This window comes from Sus scrofa, chromosome 10, assembly GCF_054392235.1.
Source record: "Sus scrofa isolate SSC_HxYL_T2T_F1_AM1 chromosome 10, Sscrofa_HxYL_maternal_Yorkshire_Landrace_v2.0, whole genome shotgun sequence".
NCBI lineage: Eukaryota > Metazoa > Chordata > Mammalia > Artiodactyla > Suidae > Sus > Sus scrofa.
This window is the reverse complement of record NC_139392.1, coordinates 4116151-4135299: the sequence shown is the minus strand read 5'-3', so window position 1 is coordinate 4135299 and position 19149 is coordinate 4116151. Positions and strand designations below refer to the sequence as shown.

The following is a 19149-nucleotide window of genomic DNA, read 5'->3' as shown; positions in this document are numbered from 1 at the left end:
TCTAATAATCATCTATCACATTTTTCTGAAATAAAAATGAAATCAATTAAGATTTTTAAAAATTATTTCTGTGATTATAAGACTACTATATGAAATATAGTTTTGGATTTATATAATTATCACACAATTTATGAAAATTATAATTATATTTAATTATATATCCAAATATAAATTATATTTATATTTAATTAAATATTAAATAAATATTACTTTCAAAAAATGACTAAAATTCTATTGAAATTATTTTCATGTGATGTTCAAATTTTTCCAATTCAATTTCTATAAATGAATTTTACTGAATACTAGAATAAGATGTAATAGCATCAATTTGACTAATCAATTAAGCTGGAAACAGGAGCATTTTGCATATTCTAACATTCAAAAATATGAAAGAATTAAGATTTTGTTAAATTTTAACACATATTCACCAATACAGTAATTGTTGATAAAATACCTTATCAGTTGCTTTAAGTGTAATTTTGTCAGCAACTTTGGAGTTGCATATTCAGTTCTTTCAACTTACATATAATGTCTGACATATAGATTAATTAGAAAAGCAGTCCCCCCGTAAATAAATGAGCCAAATAAGATTTCTGTCAGGAAAAACCTAACCTGGTTTTTAAATTCAAATACATGGCGCGTGTTCTCTGTAATATTCTAAAGTCAGTGAGAAGTAAACTATGAAACACCCTTTTAAGGATCTGCTGTAAAAATCAACCAAATCAAGGTTAAAGCAATATGAAGAAACATCAGTAATTCACTTCCTTTATAAGGAGCCATAATAATGTTTATTCTATATGCTACTTCCTTCTTTTGCCTTTTTTTTTCTTTTCTGGCCACCCTATGGGACACGGAGTTCCTGGGCCAGGGATTAGATCTGAGCTGCAGTTATGCCCTATGTCACAGCTGCAGGCATGCTGGATCCTTCACTCACTGTGCAGGGTTGGGGATCGAACGTGTGTCCCAGTGCTCCAGAGACAACACAAATGCTGTTGTGTCACAGCAGGAACTATTATGCTATTTCTTAGTGCTCATTTGCCCACAAAGCAGTGTAATATATAGCTAAAATCACGTTATTTAAAATGTGAGAAGTTTGACAAAAGGCATAGGATTCTTTCAGAAAAGTGTGAGTATACTGAATTCTATACATAATTTTAAAGAAAAATTAAATAAGAATCACATGATTCATAATTTTATTAATACTATTATCATGACTAAGCTTTTCTTGTATGCTTAATAGAACAGAAATGCATACACTCTTAAAAGCAACACATCCAACATCTAAAATATAATTTTAGTTTTAATAACAGGGGAAAGAAAACATTAACCAATTATTAAGGCTAACACAATGATGACTAGTACTAGAGCAAGAGTTCATGACATGCTGGATAAAACACGCTTTTGGTGACTACCAGTGAGGGTTCAATGAGAAAACTGAGGCTCTAGAAGTAATATCAGAAAGAGGAACTTACTGGAGGAATTAAACCTCACACAAGGAGTCCCCACTGTGGCTCCGTGGGCTAAGGCTCTGGCTCTGCTGCAGCATGGGTAAGCTGCGGCATGGGTTGCAGATGTGGCTTGGATCAGTTGTTGCCATAGCTGAGGCACAGGCCTGCAGCTGCAGCTACCATTCGATGCCTGGCCCAGGAACTTTCCTACACCGCAGGTGTGGCTGTGAAAAAACAACAACAAAACCAAAACACCTTACATGAACATGGGCGTAGTTTGGAAAGTGAAGATCCCTGAGAGTCGGATCAAGGTCAAGAAAACCGTCACTAGCCAGTCTTCCTGCGGCACTGAAGTAGGGAGACAGGTCCAAGCTTGCTTTTAAATCCAAGACCCCGAGACAGCTGATCGCCCCACTGATACGGTAAAGGGCAACCAATGGAAGCTTCCGCAGAAGCTGCCAGGTCAAGAAGCTGTGGCCTCCGGGCAGTAGCTGCCTGTGGGCTGCCAGGTCCGGGCACCTTGGGGCCAGGCTGCTGGTGGTCAGTGGAGGCAGCAGTGGAGACGCAGAGCACAGGAGGACGAGGACGAGGTGAGGCTGCGGGCATCCCCGTGTCACCTTGTGGGACGGACAGGCCTCCAGGAGTGCACCTTCGGCGCTTCACTTCAGCCTTCAGAACGGTGTGTGGGTTCTTCTTTCGGCCACTCTTACCTTGAGACCCACTGTGAAGGGATTTGCTGAAAACGTGGTTCGTGGCATCACCCAAGCAGGCGTTTCACAACTCGGCACACTGACCAAGTTGTGAAATTCGCCGGGAGTCGGTAAGACACCACGTAACGATTTAGTCTGTAGATCTTCTCTGGTGTAACTTGAAATTTCTGGTAGCCCGTGAAAACATCTCAAGTTATTCTGAAATGTGTGTCAACACAACGCACTTCTGGATCTGTTTGAAAGTGCCTTCCTTTCCAATTACAGCACGTCTTAGGGGCATGAATATATTCAAAATAAACTGCATCATATCATAGGTGGGAGAAAGGCAATTTTTTTCATTTAATCTTTCTGAAGCAAATACTCCTTTTTAACCTCTTCCCATAAGATCTCTGCCTTTCTGTGGAAAGTCAGTGGATGAAAGATGTGGGGACCCCTTAAAAAATAGGACCATCACCCTCCCTGGCCATAAGTACGCTAGTTCCGGAGTATCCAGATACCTGCCAAAGCAGCTCATTTCTAAGCTCAGGCTGCGTGAGTAACAAAAATGTTTGAGATACGACTGAAGCTTCTGATGGGAAAAAAATCTTCCATTTTTAGGTGCCCTCAGGCATTTTATACAACTAAGGAGTACACATAATAAAATTTTAGATGAGTGAATTTTATGCTTTTTTTCTATAAAGTAGGGAAAGAGAAATCATGACAGGGTAGGTGAAAAAAAAATTTATGTGAAGTTAGGAAAGAATACACATGGAATCTGAGGGTTAGGAAATTGATTCTTTCTATTAATGCCCACACACCTCTTGAAAATCACTTAAAAGACTCAGGAAGGAACTTCATTCTCCTACTGAAATCATTAAAGCACTAAAGGTTTTACTGGAAAGATCATTTGAAAAATTTTGGACTATGTCTTGGGACAATGGATTTGTACAGACCCATTAAACAAGGGATTGACAATTCTATTCCATGGTAGGGAGAATGAAGCAGAATGTTCAAATGCACGAGAATGGAGCGGAGGATTTAATAAGACATTGATGAAATCCAAAATGAGAGATAATGGAGACGGGAAGTGGCAGAGGACAAAGAGTGGAGTGGGAACATGGCAGTGATGTGAAAACTCACAGAAGATCTGGTACTCGAGTTAATGTATAACTTAAGTGAAAGCATCATAGACAATTCCATGTTCCTGTTTTAGGCAACCGAACAAATAATGCCATCTACTCATACAGAAAACAGAAAAATGAGGTCATATCCACACCACTACTTCACATTTACTACTTCAACATGAGTTTTGTTATAAATTGGTATACTTAACTGTCACTAAAGTTTAGGATGGCTGCTGCTGTGATTCTTGTAAAAGATTATTGAGTCAAGTGCTATTGTCTCTTACTGGCAAGGAGAGAAAAATCAGTGAAAACACATGTTCGGCCACACCCACCACAAGTGGAAGTTCCTGGGCCAAGGATCGAATCTGAGCTACAGCTGAGACCCACGCCACAGCTTCAGCAATACCAGATCCTTTAACCCACTGCACTGGCCAGGGATTGAACCCACACGCGACAGAGGTAACGCCGGATCCTTAACCTGCTGCACCACAGTTGGAAGTCCTGCGCATTTTATGGTTAAGACCATAGATTATTTGGAAACTAGATTGAGGACTAGCGGAAAACAGCAAAAGCTAACCTATGGGGCCTGCTCATGCTTAGACGATGGGATGGCCCAATGTTTCTAGCTCCTGCACAAAGAAAGTTCCCTAGGCAGGTGATGTGGATCACTGCTCAAAGGAACGGGTAAATGCTTAGCTAATAAACACAACTGCATGGAATATGAAATCCTGGGATTACTGCAGACCGTGTCTGGGCTCCTCCAAAGTGCATGAGCTGAAAGCCGAACCCTGAAAGTAATGCTTGGCAGGTGATTATGTCCTGAGGATGGAGCCCTATAAACGGGACCCGTGCCCTCAGGGAAGAGACCCCAGAGACATCCCTTGCACCTTCCGCCAGGGGAGAACACAGTGAAAAGGTGAGAACACAGTGAAAAGGTCGCCATGTAGGAAGAGGGTTCTTCCCAGACACTCGTATCAGCACCTTGATCTCAGACTTCCCAGCCTCCAGAACCGGGAAAAATAAGTGCTGCTTATAAGCCACCCAGTTTACATTTTTATTACAGCTGCTCATACAAACTAAGGCAGGCACCACAGGAGGAAGGAGCGGAGAAAGAGGGTCCAGAATGAAACTCTGAAGAGGATATACGCTTAAGACATGGGCAGGGGAGGTGTGCCCGTGATATCCAGCTACGCGGGAGGAAGACGAGGAGAACGTGATATTGAAAAAGGCCAACGAGAACGTTTTAATAAGGTTTGCCTAATTAAAAAAAAAAATCATCCATGTGTGATTGGACAGAGCAACAAAGCGTGATCTATGATCTATGGAGCACGTTCAGTGAAACGGGGAGGGTAAAACCAGACTTGAGGTTTTTGTTTTGTTTCGTTTGTTTTGAAGAAGTAGAAAAGTAGAAGCAGGTAATGTGGATAACCCTGCAAAAATAGGTGCACCTTTAGGCTAAGAAGGCATAGAGGCATACTTAGCCTACAAATATATGGGCTGTGAGCGTTTGTTGAGGCAGCAGCATCGTCATTTGCTGCTACAGAAAGTAAGACTTGCGGTCTCTGAACACACGCTGGGGCAAAACAGCCGGTGAGGACAAAAGCACTGCACGGCCCGACGAGGAGGCGTGATGAATGGGTGCGTTTCCGAGGAGGAAAACAAATTTCGAGAGGATGTGATACTTGACCTGTCTCGCGTGTGGCAGAGCGATGAGTTCTTCTCCGTGATCCCCTCTCCCTCTTTCTCTTCCCGAGTGTTTCCGCGGCTACCTTCCCCTTCTCCAGCCTGAAGCAGAAATAAACATCCAAAGTGCCACAGGCAAAAGGCTCTGGAGGCTGGCTTACGACGCGAGGGTTTTGTTTTTGTTTTTCCCGAGCTGCGACTTAGGATTGAGTCTGGAGGAAAGGAAAGGTAACCCAGACTTGAGAATATGTTTTATACGAGAATTTGGAGGCACTGAAGTGACTGAAAGGGAAAATAATAATAATCTTTGTTTCCCTTCTCAGATTTCTGGGAAAGGAGTAGGAGAAATGTATTGCTTTTGAGTTGACATCCAACATGAAACAGGCTAAGCTGCCATCTGTGGGCCATCCACCACCCAACGTGCCTGGACACCTGGAATCTCACTGTCAGGGTCAGGGCAAGCTGTGGGAAAGCACAAGCAAGGACAAGTTCTGCCCTTGACCGAGAGGAAACTATTCAAAGTCAGGCGTGCTATGAGCTGTGGCAATGGTGAGACACACCGTCACCCAAGAGGAGTCTCAAGCGAACAAGGTCTAGCCTGAGCGTGGAGAATGTGCTGGATCACAGAAGATGCCATAGGGCCCCGCAGAGTAGGGGCATGAGTATTTCTCACAGAATTGAATACTCCAATAGGAACTAGAAGACTTTCTGCAGCACTGAGGGCCTCATCATGATTGAAGACCACGAAGATGCAAAGGACACGGAGTGTTGGCGGTGTATTAGTGGAGACAGGAAAGGCAGCACGGGCCTGCTTCAGTGCAGTGATAACCACCCCTCGGCCTGACCCGAGTCAGCGCTGAGTAGACTAATTCAATCGCCTGGCGCATTCTTCTGGTCAGAGGAGGCATTCCTTAGAGGAGGTCAAAGACACAGGACGGTACGGAGGGGATGCAGAGAGCCTCTGGGCATCTGGGAAGGTTTCTTAATTTCTAAGGAGAGCCAAGAGAAACATGAGGCTTTTCTTCCTGCTGTCTTTCGCTGTGTCTGCAGGTGATTCCCAAAACCACGGCTGCTGTTTTGTGACTACAAGAATCTGCTGAGGGTGACAAAGAGAAAGGAAAAATGGGGCCCCGTCTTTGATGACATCAAGGAGCCACTAAATTATTCAACCCTTCAACCCCTCTGTCTTCTGCCAGAAGACTTGACTTGAGGTCATCAAGTCCTTAAGCCGCTGGGCTTTGCATTTTCTTGCAGAGGAAAACATCCCGGAGAAGTCGTTTTTCCAACATTTTAACAATTGTGGCTTCACAACCCTGTGACTAAAACACTACTATGTAAGGAGATGAAGAAACCATCTCCGTGGATGATTTAGGCACTCGATAGTTTTAGAGGACTTGACCGCGCATTTATTCGTGACTCTCCCCAACAGAGCTATGGTAAGGTCAGCGTTTGTCGTCATTTTAACCTCAGGAGCCAAGAGGAAGAGCTAGAAGCGGGTGATGCCAAGCCGCTCAGCAAATGTGTGATGGCATTTCCTACCCCCAGGCAAGAAGGCTCAGAAGGAGCTGCGTCTCTTCTTCCTCCGCGGCTGCACCCCAGTGCTGCCGGCTGGGCCGCAGCCCGCGAGTCTCCTCCTTCGTACAGTTAGTAACTGGGGCTACAGTCAAAGAGGGGCTGAAATAACCTGTATAATTCAGTGTTGCTCCAGGCTGAACACGCCCGGGACTGAGCCGGCAGCACGGTTTTAGTGCGCTTCACGCCCCTACTGAACATTTATATAGGATTCTGATTCCTGGGGGAAAAAAAATACCACCACCAACCCTCAGGTCTGCTGACCATCGGACACGCGTTTAAGCAGTTCTGCGAGGGGTCATTTCAGCTCCGATGAAACGACAAAGAATTCGGCTAATGGCAGAGGACTCCTCATGTACTTTTAGCACTGTGTTCTCTTCATACGTTCAGGGCTTTCATTAACAAATAGAAATTCCCAAAGAGTAGTTACCACTGCATAAAAACAGGTTAAACAAGCCTAGCCTTAGATTATACTCGCAGGAGGTTAGGTTGTTTCTCTCTTTGTAGTTCCTCATATTTTGGTATTTATTTCCTTTGATGACATGGTCAATCCTAAGCGACTTTAAATGGATTCAGCTCATCTGAATACACAGCTTAAGTCCAAATTATAAAAATGCTATTAGACGTCCTGCTAGCTCATATTTATGTTCACCAATAAGCATTTAAAGGGAAAACAAATTATAAACATTTTAAAGTAAATTCCAGCAAAAAATTAAACATTATTTTTAACTAAGCAAATGGGACAGAGATGGTTCATTCTAAGAGCAACTGGGTTAAATATGTCAATTTAGTGCTGCAGAAACACAAATGCATCAAAAATATCTAAAAGGTAAGTGTACCAACTGACCTCTAAAGACTAAACTCGTTATCAGAAAAAAAACAGTGGAAGAATTCATTGTTAATTTGAGCCCATATCTATATTTTAAAGAAAGCTGAACCCCAGCAACCCAGTAGACATTTTTTTCCTGAACTAATTCAGGTGATGATGATAAGATTCCACAAAATACCTGTGTCCTAGTTTCATTACTTATCTTTATCTACTGGTAATAAAAATATCTCGAGCCAATCTGTAATTAATTATAATACACTATAACTATATATTATAAAATAAATCTATATTTATTAAATATACTAAATATGATGTTCTATATTATTTTAGTGTTATATTAAATATATTATATATTATTAGAAAATAGTATTTTGACGAGTCATGTGCCTAAATCTCTAATTTCTTCTGTGATTTTAAATTTCAGTAGGATATTATTATATATTTTTATGATGTATTCTTCTGCAAATATTCTCTTTTTGAAAACAAGAGAATATAATCCCACAAGTATAGCTAAAACTGAATTTACAGATTGTATTTTTAATAAGCATCACTGCACTATAATCATCATGTTTTCCTATAATTGTAAGTATAATTTGAGGACAGTTCTTGTAATGGTTTTTCTGCTTTTATAAACACAGACTCTAAGAGTTCCCGTCGTGGCTCAGTGGTTAAGGAATCCGACTAGGAACCATGAGATTGCGGGTCTGATCTCTGGCCTCGCTCAGTGGGTTAAGGATCTGGTGTTGCCATGAGCTGTGGTGTAGGTGGCAGATGCAGCTGGGATCCTGCGTTGCTGTGGCTGTGGGGTAGGCCAGCAGCTGTAGCTCCGATTCGACCCCTAGCCTGGGAACCTCCATGTGCCGTGGGTGTGGCCCTAGAAAAGACAAAAAAACGAAAACAAAAAACACAGATTACAGTCCAATGTCTTCCACGAAGATGGTGCTTAATAAATGCGTATTGAATAAGTTCAACAATAATAATTACAGGGTTTTTTGATTAAATATGTGCACATCAGGAGGACTGGTTTTTGAACAGTAACACAGTGGACAGGGAGTGTGTTCTGAGTTGGGACGAGCCTTGGGAGGATCTTAGATCTGCCAGTTGTTACCTCCGTGGCCCCGGGCGAGGTCATGGCATCACCTCTGTGAACCCAGCGCCCTCGTGTATAAAATGGGGGTGCATAACTAACTCGTAGAGCTGTGAAAGCACTAAAGGCAGGCAGCGTACGGAAAAGCTTCCAACACGCGTCTAGAACACCTCATACGCTTGTTAAGCGGTGTAGTTACTGCTTGTTATGCGCACGTTTTAACTTTCTACAAACAGAGGATTTATGCTCTTCGAGGTTGATAGGGAACAAGGAAACGTCCATAGCAGGTGAAGTCAACTGTCAGCTCCTTGTCTCCTGCTTCACACCGTTTCTACCTCTCTCCGTTCCCCTGATGTGTGGCTACTCTAACCGGAAGGGGTTGTCCAGCCCCCACACCAGAAGTTGTCCCACGGAGTCATATTCATGTTTCGTCTCCTCCCTCCTTTAAGATGGGTCCACATTCAAGAGGTGTTTGCATGTCTAAGGCATCACGAGGAAGCTGGGACATCTAATTCTTTGGTACATTTGAAACTCACAACAAATACAAGAACTCCCTTTACATTGCGTTCTGCTGCTGTGACCTAACTTTCCAAGAGTAATGGCCAGCAGGAGCCTGGCTGGGATGGACGTGTGTAGGTATGGAAAGAATCCTGAAAGAAAAGTTAATAGTTCAAGTATATTAAACTCCCAAACATAAAAAGACACGGACTATTCCAACAGTAATGCTGATCTGTTGGTATTAGCTGAAGGAGCATTTTAGAAGGAGAAGGGGCTCCCACTGGTACAGGAACTAAAACCAGACTCAGATGCATCAGAGTCAAGTCAGGGAAGAACTCGGCAGTTTGAAGGGCTCGTCTATGCCACTGCTGCCTGCCAACCAAGGGCAACAACTAGCCCCCACCATACCCGGACCAGGCGGCATCTGTCAGGTGAGGGACCGGTTTCCTCTAGCTCTGGAACCAGAACAGGTCAGGAAAAAAAACAGAAGAAAAGCTCTTCCTGGAAACATAGTATATTACCTGGAAAAATGTGTCATTTTTTCTTGCTGGATTGCTCACCTATTACCTGCGGTGTTACAACCCAAAATTCAGCCGGGAAATTTGAAGATCTAATGGGCATCATTAAACGACTCTTGCATTAGAGAGCAGCCCATCTAGCAAGGAGAAGGGCTCTGAGGGGCTATACAAAAACGGAAGGTGTTATAGGCAGAGGAGGGCGGGGCAAGAACATATTAACAAAAGAAAAAGAGAGGGTGACTTCTTTTTTGGCAGGAAGGGACCCGCAAGGGGTTTATCAGGCAGATCGCCTCTTCCTTCTCTTGGGGGAATAAAGAGGCCCACATGCCGGATTAGATGACCTCGCTGGTGTGGCCCAGAAAACTCCAGCCTGGTGATGCAAATTATATTTGTGGGAGTCCCCATTGCGGCTCAGCAGGTGAAGAACCTGACAGAGCATCTGTGAGGATGTGGCTTCGACCCCTGGCCCCGCTCAGTGAGTGAAGGATCCAACATTGCCGTGAGTGGTGCTGTAGGTCGCAGACCTGGACCCCAAGGGGCTCTGGCTGTGGTGAAGGCCAGCAGCTGTTGGCTCTGATTTGACCCCGAGCCTGGGAACTTCCACATGCCAAAGGTGTGGCCGTAAAAAAAAGAAAAAAATTATATTTACGGAAGAGGTAGAAACTGCAATCACATCAAGTATTAACTCTCGGTTCTGCACCGTGGGCTTTAGCACACATGATGCCACTATGGGCCTGTAGTTTGCTTTTTGATAGTAGCTTGGTGAAGACCACTGGCTGATGAGTGAATATTATGTAGTTTGTTCTACTGGGGGTGCATATTACTGTTCAATCATACTTTTGCATGTGTGTTTTCTTAACAAAACTCTAAGAAAAAGTAATTCTAGAACCTCAAAAAGACACTCAAAGGCAAAAGTTAACACCAGAATTTAAGAAAATTATTTAATAAACCAACTACAAAGAAATTAGAACAGAATACTATATGTTTTTTACCCAGCTCTGATTTGTTTTTAAAAAAGGTGACAGACTGCCCTGTTGTAACATGAAACATGGATCACCAGCAAGCTCAGGAATCTAGAGGGGGAAAAAAATGCAGAACCAGGAAGAAGAATGGACATGATTTAGGACAGACAATGTAACAATAAAGCTAGCCTAAATTTCCCCAAAGAGTCTGATAAGAAGGAAGTATCTGAGTTCCATCAGAAGAGCAAACACAGGAAAAGGGGTCTGAATACGGATCTATTACAGGAGCTATACCTGAAGCCATTGTGAGCGGGCACATCAATCTATGCAGGTTATTGTCTGTGGCTATGGCTCTAGGTCAGACAGACAGCAGTTAGGAAATTAAGTGGAAAAGCTGAGACTTGCAGGGACAAACCGGGTGCCCTGAGAAACCGACACAGACATATTTATGTCTGTCTGTCACCACCTACCACCCTGATGCTACGGTGGCTGCAAGAGAGCAAGGCACCCTCGACCATGTCGGTGCTCTGTCCTTGGCCCATAACTTAAAGAAACAGGAGATGTGGCGGGAGCGGAAGAAACTGAGGGTCCCCTGCTGTCCCCCTCCGTCAAGGTGAGCCAGGAGGTCAGCAACGAGGTGAATGAGCTTCCACCATGTCTGGAGACGTACATCAATCTTCCCAGCTTAGGAGCTGCCTTCCAGATCTTACATAAAATAGCTTTCGGCCAATGCCTTACAGAGAAGGGAATTCTGGAAAATACCATTCCAGTTTGGGAGGGAGACAGAGGACAAAGTTACCACAGACAACTAACAGTAAAAAGTTACTTTAATTGTGAACTTGTGTAATTTATAAGTCATTTTGATTTACGTTTGTAAACGACGTGAAACTAGTTCATGTCATAATGTGCATAACAGCAGTGGCAGATGGTAGGAAAGCAAGGGATATGCCTAGGACGTGAGCAAAGTGGAGGGACCACAACTAATAATTCTGACCAAATCTGAAATAATTTGATAATTGTCAAAGTGGGACAAAATAAACATCTTGGATGTTGCTATTGTTCTCTTATAGTTTGTTTTATGTTGAATTGTGTATCACTGGAATTGTGTATTACTAGCAGGTAAAGACATACCTCAATATTATCAGTTAAGTTCTCCAAAAGGTTTGTTTGTGTGTGTGTGGTTTTTTGTTTTTTTGGGTTTTTTGCTGCACCTGCAGCATGCAGAGGTCTCAGTAGAGTCCCTTCTCTAAGTGTGATGAATTCTATTTATCTAGTAGAACTAGTTATTTACTTTACGTCATCATTCAGGAACTAAACATATCAAGACCAACCTTCATATAGAAAATGCAAAGTCGGGAGTTCCCGTCGTGGCTCAGTGGAAATGAATCTAGCATCCAGGAAGACTGGGGTTTGATCCCTGGCCTTGCTCAGTGGGTTAAGGACCAGCGTTGCCATAAGCTGTGGTGCAGGTCACAGGCTTGGATCCTGCGTTGCTGTGGCTGTGGTGTAGGCCAGCAGCTGCAGCTCTGATTGCACCCCTAGCCTGGAACCTCCATACGCCATGGATGCAGCCCTAAAAGGACAGACAGGAAAGAAGGAAGGAACAAAGGAAGGAAGGAAGGAAGGAAGAAAGAAAGAAAGAAAGAGGAAGTCAGTCCAAAGTCTACTGATATTTTTCAATTTATAAATAAACAAAACCAAGTGGTAAAGTGCCATCTCTCACAACTGCATTCAGGCCCCATAAATTGATTTGTGAAAATTTAAACCGACTCCAAATCCCTTGTATAAATAAACTGAAAGCTCTGGGACTAAGGTTGTTAGACAAAATAAAGGACATCTAGCTCAATTTAAATTTCATATAACAACACTTTTTAGTATAAGCGTTGTAGGGACTTATTCATCCTAAAAAAAAAATGTATATCTGCTCTCTGAAATTCAAATTGAACTGAGTGCCTTGTATTCTTTTACTTTCTTAGCAACTGTACCCCAAGCATATGGTAGCAAACTAGTATCAAAAATGTTCACCTGGGAGTTCCTGTCATAGCTCAGTGGTCAACAAATCCAACAAGGAACTATGAGGTTGCGGGTTCGATCCCTGGCCTTGCTCAGTGGGTTAAAAATCTGGTGTTGCCGTGAGCTGTGGTGTAGGTTGCAGATGCGGCTTGGATCCCGTGTTGCCGTAGCTGTGGTCTAGGCTGGTGGCTACAGCTCCAATTTGACCCCTAGCCTGGGAACCTCCATATGCCACGAGTGCAGCCCTAGAAAAGCAAAAAAAAAAAAAAAAAAAAAAAAAAAATTCACCTGAATTGTATGAATGATTCCTATATGAGAATGTCAGAACAGCTATCAGAAGGCTAGAAAAATCTTCCTGGACATCACATACAAGGTGTCATGACGGGGAGGAGGTCTCCTGCCTCCTTCTCCCCATTTCCACTCCATCCCAGAGAAGAGGTTACCCTCCAGCCATTTTAGCCGGAGGGGCCTGCACCAGTCCCTGAAAATGAATTCAGCTGGCGGTGTGTCTCCCCCAGTCCCCAAGGAAGTGTTTATCATCGTTGTCATCTTCCCCTTTCCTCTCAATGCTTCTTAGTAACAATCTCCGCTGCTAATGTCAAAAGGAACAAAAAAGATTCTGTTGTCAGAAAAGAGCCTCTAACATTGTTTATTACTCGCCATGGTGATAGAACTAGCTTAAAAAGTAATCTTTCAAACCATCGCAAGAGGAAGGAAGGGCTGTTGAAACCCCAAAAAGACAAAAATAGAAAGAATGTTAAAACTACAACTGATACCATTCTGATGCTTGCAACAGCTTCTTTCCTCTTAAGAGTTCTGAGAGCTTAAGGTTTAAAGAAGTATCAGGGAGATGAATGGACAAAGGCTTACAAACAAAGAAAAGGCTAAATCTACAAAATGGATGAATAATAAGCAAACAAGCAACAAACAAATGAGTTGCTTTTAAGCACTGTCCCCTCTCCAAGCCCCCCCAAAATCATAAACTATTTAAAACAAAAGTAACCTGTCTTATTGCACAGGTTTGTTGTCAATTTTTTTTTTTAGTGATTTTTTTCAACTTAATTTGTGTTGACACCCATAGTTTTATATAGCGAGATGATACTAGGAGATTTTAGGATAAAATAAGCACAGCGTAACTCTGGGGAGAGTAGCATTTATAATTAAGTAGCTTGAAATGAAACATGGATTCTGCTTCTTACTAGCTACAGGATGCTGATCAGATGAGCTACGTAGCCTTCTGAAGCCCTGGTTTGGTTTCCATCTGTAAACTGGTGTTATTAGCAGTACCTCTTTTCCAGGTGTCTGTTTAAGGATTAGGTAAGACAATGTTTGCAAAGTTCTTAGAAGAGGGTCCGCCAAATAATTCGCTCTAGAACAGGTGTTGCTCATGTTACAGCTCATTTTTCCTAATAATTTTATTGCATAAATTGTCAAAGAGAAGCACGCGAAGTTATATCCGAGTCTGGTGAGAAATTTTGAAAGAACACTGCTCTTAAGGGAAGGAAGCACAGCATTTATTCAGCAAAATGGTACTGACAACAAAAGTATGTGTGGTACATGTTAAAATATTTCTGTATGTAATTCAACAAAATTATACTATGTACCAAGCACCATGGGCGATCAGGTTACAAAGCTGAATAAAGCATTCCCTGTCCTCAAAGACCACATAATCTAATAACGGAGGCAGCCAGGGCACAAGACACTTCAGTGTGTTCAGCTCAGTGATGCCAACAGCTCATAGGGTGGAAGGCACTTACCAACACCAAAGACCAACAGAGAGAGGCAGCATCCTTGAGCACAAATGTCCTTGTTCGGTCTTGAAACATGTAGGTGAATGAGTCAGTTAAAGCAAGGAAGATAATTTAAAAGTGGATTTTATAACAGAACCATGGAGTGTAGTTTCCCTGTAAGCAGAGTACAGGATCTACAAGAGCTACAGGGAGCTACAAGATAATGTTTAAAATAGGACTGTCAGGATATTCAGCTGGAGTGGAAGCCTCAGCCAGAGAGTAGAAGGTCCCACAGCGGAGAGTTAGGTGTTTAGATTTTATCATGAAAGCAAGGAGGGACCATGGGAGGATTTTAATCAAGGGAGAGATCTAATCAGACGTTTCCCATTTAAAACACGACTCTGAAGCCTGGGAAGATTATACTGGAGGGAGATGTGTACAGAAGCAAGGAGATCACATCTGCTGCAGTAAAATCAAGGTGAGATTTTGACTAAAACATGGAAATTGAAGCAGAGACAGAGATGAAGGAAAGGAATCCAGACACGTCGAGAAGAATGAGCAGGTCTGGAGTATGAGGAATGAGGGAGAGGACGAATCCCTGGTGATTCCCACACAGCTGCTTTAGGACACAGGTTAGAGTTAGGGGCTGCAAGAAGGACAAGGCCAAGCTTCTCGAGGTCAGTAAGTAACTGGCTACATCAGCCAAAGAACCTAATTGCAAGGCACTGAACCGATATCAGAACCACACTATTTTAACATGTCGTCACCTGTTAGGCTTTTAATACTTTCCCCAAATCTAAAAGCAGTGTATTCGGATTTTAAAGTTCTTGGCAAATACAGGGCTTATATTCGACTGGCCCTTGTGCACTTCTAAGGAGAGTTTCGACTGCAAGTATATTCCTTCCTGTAGTAAAGAGCAGAAAATCAGGAGCAAGTGGTCAGGGGAAGGAGGCCCTTATTAAATTTTGCCTTTTGTGGACAGCAAGACCTATGTCAAAAACCCATGCATATATGCATGGAGTTACTTGAAAGAAAGAAATACCTAGATATTTCTAAAGCATTTCACCTAAAAATGAAATGAAAGCAAGAATACCAGTAAAAGTCGATTTAAACATGAAATGGGGTCAAAACATACATGGGAAGAAAAAGCTGCATATGAAGAAAGTTAACAGTATACATCATAAAATATAAATGGAATCTAATGAATCTCCAAATGACTAGACCTAGGAGTCTTTTTCTCTGGGAAGTCTAACAGTTACCATATAAATGTTATAATAACATCAACATTACTTATTAGACTAAAGATTTTTATGAGACACTGGTAGAGTATATTGAAATGGCAGATTAATGCGAAGCCCCAATTTTCAGTTGCTTAGAACTTTGGCAGAACATTTCATTTCAAATGGAACTTGGCACGAGTTTACTCTGTCAGACTTTAGTCCTTGCCAAGCTTGACAAACATCCAGTTCAGCTGTTTTGGGGCTAATGCGAATGCCAAAGTAAAGACTTTTTTTTTTTCTTCACACTCAATTCAACAACATTTTTCATTATAAAAAGCAAAAATGAGTAAATGAATGTTTATTGTCAGGCTCCTTAATTAATGTAAAACAATTCTCACACAAAGCAGAACTGCAAAGTGATTCAGTGAGCAAAGTAATGGACTGGGGACTTCACAGGAGTAATTCCAGTTTTGCAGCGGATTCACTATATAAACTTGGAAAAGTAACTTCACCTCTGTGTCTCAGCTTATTCAACAGTAAAATTAGGAGATTAATACAAATCGGCACGGTCATAATGAAAATGACGGCAAAGCAGTTTTCAAGTTTAAACATATAATAACTCCTCTTTTCAATATGGCTTTATGATAGGGAATTTTATGGAGAAAAATAAATTTGTGCATGCAATGATGACCTATCTAAAGTTGTATAAAAAGCGAGTCTAGCAAAATATAAACTATACCCTGGGATTTAGTTAGGATCTTTGGGAAGCTATGTTTGGTCTTTTGAGTCACTGGATGTCATTTAGCAAATTAATGAGTTGGTTCACCATTTCGAAATTACTGCTTCATTACATAAAACAATACCCAGGTGGCTTGAAAAGGTTGGTGTGCTCTACTTCAAAACCATCTAGTTTTCTATTAAATTAAAGAGAGTTTGTGCACCAGACAAAAGGCCCAACTCTCCTGATAGGTCAGTGTAAAGGATATAGGTCCTTCTTATAGGTATTTTCTCGGCCACACTAAGGATCAGTACGTTCTTGAAAAGGGCACAGTCGGTTGACTGACAGCTTGAACTGCCTTTTAGGACATCGGAAACAGGAGAGTAAGCCAATGATTTTGACGCCCCAGACATAGTAAAAGATCGTATCCAGCAAATTTTCCACTCATTCACATTTGGTTTGCACAAGGCCACACAGTAAGGGAAAAAGGATATTTAATTATGTAACTATCCACAGCCGTCTAGGTATTCACTGCTGTGTAAGCATAAACTCAGAGACTGATGCCACCAAGATGGCAGAGGAGGCGCCCCCAGCCTCCATCACTGGCAAAGATCAACAATGAGCAATCAGATAGGCCACTGAGAACTATATCCAGTTACTTACGATGGAGCATGATAATGGGAGAAAAAGGAATGTATACATGTATGTGTAACTGGGTCACTATGCTGTACAGAGGGAAAAAAATTATGTTGGGGAAATAACAATAAAAGAAAAAAGAAATCAGACAGCTACCTACAAACTAAAACATCCCTGGGAGGATTGGAGTTAACATAGGAAACGTCAGCAATTCTATGGAACAAAAACCGTGCAGATAAATCCACAAAAAGGGAAGGAAGAACAGCTTCGTTCTGCCTGCATCATCCCACCTCCCAAGACAACACTGCTCAGTGCTAAGAGGGGACAACCCAGAAACAGGTCTCCTCGGAAAGAAAGGAAAAATGGGGTGAGTGACCAGCTGCCTCGGCCTCTTAGAGCAGGTCCTCCTTTGGTTTCACTCCTCCAAGAGATCAGCAAAACCGAGATATACACAAATGGCTGGAAGAAAAGCAAACAAAGCAATAAGAAAGGAGATTGTATCAATAATCAAAACCCTTCCAATAAAGGAAAGTTCAGGACCAGGGGTAATTTTACCAGACATTTAAAGAACTGATGCCAATTTTTCTCAAACTCGTCTAAAACACTGAAGAGGGTGGAACCCTTCCAAACTCCTTTTTTGAGCCTAGCGTTATCCTGATACAAAAAGCCAGTTTCGAGAGCACAAAAGGAAACTGTAACCCAATAATTCTGATAAATAAAGATGCAAAATTTCTCAACAAAATATGAGCAAACCTAATTTAACCATACATTAAAAGGATCACCCCTTGTGACCACACAGAATTTATTCCTGGAATGCAAGGATGATTCAACATATGCAAATTAATACCTGATATACACCACATTAATAGAAAGAAAAACAAAATCATAAAGTCATCTCAGTGGATTCAGAAAAAAAATCATTTGACAAAATACAACATACTTTCATGGTAAAAACTCTCAACAAATTGGGTATAGAAGCAACTTACGTCAACACGGTAAATACTACATATGACAAATCCATAGCTAACATCTTGTACAATGGTGAAAAGTTGAATACCTTCCTTCTAAGCAGAAACAAGAGAAAGATGTTCATTCTCATCAGTCTTATTCAATATAATATTGGAAGAAGGCCTAGCAAGAGCAATTAAGTCAGACAAAAACATACCAGGCATCCATTTTGGAAAGGAAGAAGTATAAATGTCTCTGCTAGTGACATAATTTGGTTAAGCACAAAATTTAAAGGATTTCCCTCTAAAAATGATGGACCTAAAAGCAAATTCACTAAAGTTTCAAAATATGTGCATAAAAACAGACACAGAGACCAAAAGAATAGAATCGAAAGTCCAGAAATAAATCCACACATGCATGATCAATAAATATTTGATGAAAAGGCCAAAAATACTCAGTAGGGAAAGGCTATTGTCTACAATAACTGGTGCTAGGAAAACTGAATATTCACATGCCAAAAAATGAAACTGAAATTCTAACTTCTATCACTTAAAAAAATTAACTCAAAATGGATTAAGGATTTAAACGGAAGACGAAACTGTAAAAAACTTACTGTAAAACTCTTAGAAGAAAACATAGTGAGGAGTTCCCTGGTGAACTAGCAGTTAAGTACTCAGCATGGTCACTGCTGTGGCTGGTGTATGATCCCTGGCCTGGAAACTCTGCACACCCTGGACACGGAAAGGAAAGGAGAGGGGTGGGGAGGGAGAGGGAAGGGAGAGAAGGGAGGGAAGGGAAGAGGAGGGAGGGAAGAAAGAAAAGAAAGAGAAGAAGGAAGGAAGGAAGGAAGGAAAGAAAGAAAGAAAGAAAGGGAGAAAGAAAGAAAGAAAACATTGGAAAAAATCTTTTATATACATCTTGACAATGATTTTTCTTGGATATGACACCAAAATCACAAGCAATAAAAAAATAAATAATAATAAGTGGAACTAATTCAAACTAAAAAACTCCTGCACAGCAAAAGACACAATCAACAAAATAAATAGACAACCTACTAAACAGGAGAAAATATAGCCAAACCATGTGTGTGTGTGTGTGTGTGTGTGTGTGTGTGCATAATATATACATATAAAATAAAGGGTTAAGATTTGACATATATAAGGAACTCATAAACCTCAATAGCAAAAATTAAACATTCAGACCTGTTAGAATGGTTATCATTAAAGAGAAAAGATAAATAGCTGGCTGGGATACGGAGAATTAGGATTAATGCAGTTCATCATGTGGTACAATGTACGTATGAAAGAATATTAGCTTGATGCATTATTAACCTTCCCTGTTTCAAGGATATTTCTACATTGTCCAGTGGTGATTTGCAAAAGTAATCACACCCCAGTTTAGAGTAAAGAACACATTCGGGTGATAAGCATCTCATAATTTTGTTTTCCTTTTTTTCTAGTTTCTAGTATAGCTC

The 19149-nt window shown here is 41.4% G+C and overlaps 1 protein-coding gene across 1 annotated transcript in view; it reads right to left on the bottom strand.

Annotated features, from left to right (window-relative positions):
• Positions 1-19149, bottom strand: part of LOC102158399 (uncharacterized) — a 131078-nt gene that overhangs the window by 26681 nt on the left and 85248 nt on the right. The window lies entirely within an intron of this gene.